Source organism: Panthera pardus, unplaced genomic scaffold (genome assembly GCF_024362965.1).
Source record: "Panthera pardus isolate Hobbes unplaced genomic scaffold, ASM2436296v1 HiC_scaffold_17, whole genome shotgun sequence".
NCBI lineage: Eukaryota > Metazoa > Chordata > Mammalia > Carnivora > Felidae > Panthera > Panthera pardus.
The window spans coordinates 8,733,682-8,737,986 of record NW_026526732.1 but is presented as its reverse complement, the minus strand read 5'-3'; positions in this window follow the sequence as shown (position 1 = coordinate 8,737,986).

Below are 4,305 nucleotides of genomic sequence, written 5' to 3'. Positions count from 1 at the left end.
CATTGTGCTTTGATTTGCATTTCTCTAATGATCAGTGATGTTGAACACATTTTCATGTACCTTTTGGCCATTTGTGTGTCTTATTTAGAGAAATGTTTATTCAGATACTTTGTCCATTTGCTAATTATTGGATTGGAAGGGTTTTTTTTTTTTCTTTGAGTTGTATGGGTTATTTTTTTTTAATGTTTATTTATTTTTGATAGAAAGAGCATGAGCAGGGGAGATGCGAGGGTGGGCAGAACAGAGGATCCAAAGCAGGCTCCTTGCTGACAGCAGAGAGCCCTATGCGGGGCTTGAACTCATGAGCCACGAGATCATGACCTGAGCTGAAGTCGGATGCCACCCAGGCACCCCTATGAGTTTCCTTATGTATTTTACTAACCCCTTATAAGATATATGATTTACAAATATTTTCTCTGATTTGGTAGGTTGCTGTTCCACTATATAAAAGTGTCACTGTTTGGTTATGCATTTACCAGGTGATGGACATGTGAGTATTTTCTAATCTGCGGGTGATTATGAAAAAAAACCACTATAAACGTTCATATACAGGATTTTGTGTGAACATAAGTTTTCATTTCTGTAGGAGAAGATTCCTTAGTAATGTGGTAATTACGTGCATGTTTAACTTTGTAAGCAATTGTCAAACTGTTTCCCAAAGTGGCAGTACCATCTACATTCTTACCAGCAATGTATAAGAGTTTCAGTTTCTCCACATCCTTGTCAGCACTTGGATTTGTCAATTTAGCTTTAAAATTTTAGCTATTCTAACAGGCGTGGAGTAATATCTCATTGTGGTTTTCATTTGCATTTCTTAATGTCTAATGATGTTGAGCATCTTTGCATGTGCTCATTTACCATCCTCATATCTTTGGTGAAATGTCTTTTAAAATATTTTGCCCATTTCTTTTAGTTGGTTTGTTTGTTTTCTTATTATTGAGTTACAAAAGTGTTTTATATAGTCTGAAAACAGATTTTTGTCAAACATATGATGAGCATATATTTTCTTCCAGTGTGTGATTTCACTTTTTAATTCTCTTGTGTCTTCTATAAAGCAGAAGTTTTTAATCTTGCTGAAGCCTAATGCAACAGTTTTTTTTCTTTCATGGATTATGGCTTCAGGAAAATATATAAGAAATTATAAATATTTTCTCCTCGAAGTTTTATAATTTCTTCTAGGAGCTTTATAATTTTAGCTCTAACTCTCAGGTCTATGATAATCCATTTTGGGTTCATTTTTATGTAAGATACAAGATATATAAGTTGAGGTTCTTTTTTCTGCATCACATTCAGTGATACTCCAGCACTATTTGTTGAAAGACTAGAATTTCTTTATTCAATTGCTTTTGTGCCTTTGTTGAAAATCAAATGACCCATAAAGTGTGGGTCTATTATGGACTCTATGTTCTTCTATGTCACTGATATTTTGGTCTATCTTTATGCCAATACCATGGTCTCTTAAAAAAAAATTTGTAGCTTTAGAAAAAGTCTTGAAATAAGATAATATGAGTTATACAACTTTGTTCTTTTGCAAAATTATTTTGGCTAACTTGCCTTTCCATATACTTTTTGGAATCAGCTTGCCAATTTCTACAAAAAAAAAAAAAAAATCTTTGTGAGATTTTGGTTGACATTGCACTGAGTCTAAGATAGTTTTGAAAAGAATGTACAACCTGACAGTAATGAGTCTCTCAATCCATGAATTTGGTATTTCTTTTGATTTATTTAGACCTTGTTTGTTGTTTTCATCAACGTTTTTAGTTTCCAGGATATAAATCCTGCATATATTTTGTTGGACTTATCCTTATGTATTTCACATTTTGTTTGGATTTTATTTTTTGCTTTACTTTAAAACTTTTTAAATTTCCAATTGTTTATTGCTAATATTAGAATTACAACTCACTTTGTATGTTGATCTTGTGTCTTCAACCTTGCTAAACTCACTTATTAGTTTATGAGATTTTTTTTGTTGGCATAATAAGACTTTCTACATAAACAACCATATTTTCTGTGAATAGAGACAGGTTTATTTCTTCCTTTTCAATCTGTATGCATTTTATTTCTTTTTCTTGCCTATCACTCTAGCTAGGACATCCCGTATGATGCTGAATAGGAATGGTGAAAAAAAAAATCTTTGCCTTCTTCCTGATTTTATGAGGAAAGTGTTTAGTATTTCACCACTATGATGCTAGCTGTAAGCTAACATTGTAGATTCCCTTTCTCTTACAGATACTCCCTTCCATTCCTAGTATCCTTTGTGTTATTATCATGAATTAATATTGATTTTTTCAAAAGCTTTTCTGCATCTCAGATAGCTCAACAGTTTCTACTATTTGGTCTTTTGATATGGTGAAATATATTATTATATTTTCAAATACATAACCAGTATTGCATTATTATTATTATTATTACTACTATTACATAGTATTAATTTCAGTTTGATAGTATTTTTGTTGAAGTTTCTTGCATCTATGTTTGTGAGAGATAATGAACTCTAGTTTTCTTTTGGTATCAGGGTAATTCTGGCCTCACAAAATAAGTTCAAAATGTTGTATTTTTTTCTAATTTCTTTAAGGACTTACACAAAATTGTTATTATTTCTTCCTTAAATGTTTAGTAAAATTCTCCAGTGAAGCCATTTGGATCTGGAGTTTTCTTTGTTGGAAGATTTTTAACTACATATTCAATTTCTTTAATAAGCATGGAACTATTAAGTTCAATCTGTTTCTTTTTTTTATTTACTTTGAGAGAGAGAGAGAGAGAGAGAGAGGAGGGGAGAGGAAGAGAGAGGGAGAGAGAGAATCCCAACCAGGCTCCATGTTGTCATCACAGAGCCTGATGCATGACTCGATCCCATGAACCTCAAGATCATGACTGGAACCAAAATCAAAAGCTGGACACTTAACCAACTGAGGCACTCAGGAACCCCTAAGCTGTTTCTTTTTTACATAAAATTTTATAGTTTGTGTCTTGCAAAAACTTTATTCATTTTATCTAAGTTGTGAAATTTATGGCATAAAGTTTTCATGGCATTCTCTTAGTATTGCTTTAATATCTATATGGTCTGTAGTGATGCCCTCTCCTTCATTTCTTTTTTTTTTTAATTACTTTTAATTTTTTTTTAGAGAGACAGAGAGAGAGCAAGCAGGGGAGAGAGACAGAGAGAGAGAAAAAGAGAGAGAGAGAGAGAGAGAGAGAGAGAGAGAGAGAGAATCTTAAGCAGACTCCATGTTCAGTGGAGAGCCCAACGCTGGGCTCAATACCATGACCCTGGGATCATGACCAGAGCTAAAACCACGAGTCAGATACTCAACAGACTGAGCCATCCAGGTGCCCCCTCTAACATGAGTAATTTTCTCTTCTCTTTCTCTTGGTTAGTCTGTTTAGATCTTTATCAATTTGATCTTTTAAAAGGAACAGCTTTTGGAGATTTCCAGGGAAAACGGTAGAATAGGAAAATCCAAGGCTCACTAATCCCAAGGATACACCTATAAAATACCCACATCTGTGTAAATAACCAAGAAAATGACCAGAAGATTGGCAGAACACACTCTCCACAGCTAATGTAGGAAGGTCAGAGACACAGTGGAGAGCTAAAAGGACCCACAGGACTGTTTGTGGGAGGGAGGGAGAGATGCCACCAGTATGGAGAGGGGAGAGGAGCAGACCCCACACCAGGCACCCTAAACACAACAGACCTGATTGGAAAGATGTCTCCCCATAACAATTGGCTTTGGAAACCAGAGGGGCCTAACTTCACAAGTTCTTATAATTATTGGGGCTTAACACCTAGAACTTTAAAAAATCAGCAGGCTCAGCTCTAGGAGAGGCTGAGGAAGATAGGAAACTGAGTTCCCTTCCTTAAAGAAACAGCACAACAAACAACCTGTGGAGATGCAGCATATAAACAGCAGAAAAACCCCTGGGGTAAACAGGAGGGAGATTTCTTTACCAATCTCAGAGTATGTGCTGGAGGGGCATGGATATTTGGGAGACTTCTCCAAGAACAAAAGAGCTGGAAAGCGCCATTTCCCTCCCCCACCCCCCAGCCTAGGACACCTGCAGAAAACAGCACAGTGCCAACACTACACCTCGCTTGCTAACAATACACCCTGTCCCCACACTCTTCTGTGGTCCTGCCTCCTCCAACATGCCCTTGACAGGAGTCTATCCAAATTGGTTCCACAGCATGGCAGTGTGGCAGCAGCTCCAACAGGAGTCAGCACCACCCCAAAGTACTCCTGCCAAGGGGAGAAGGAAAGAAAATCATACACATCAGTTTGACTGTGGCCCTGGTAGTGGGCT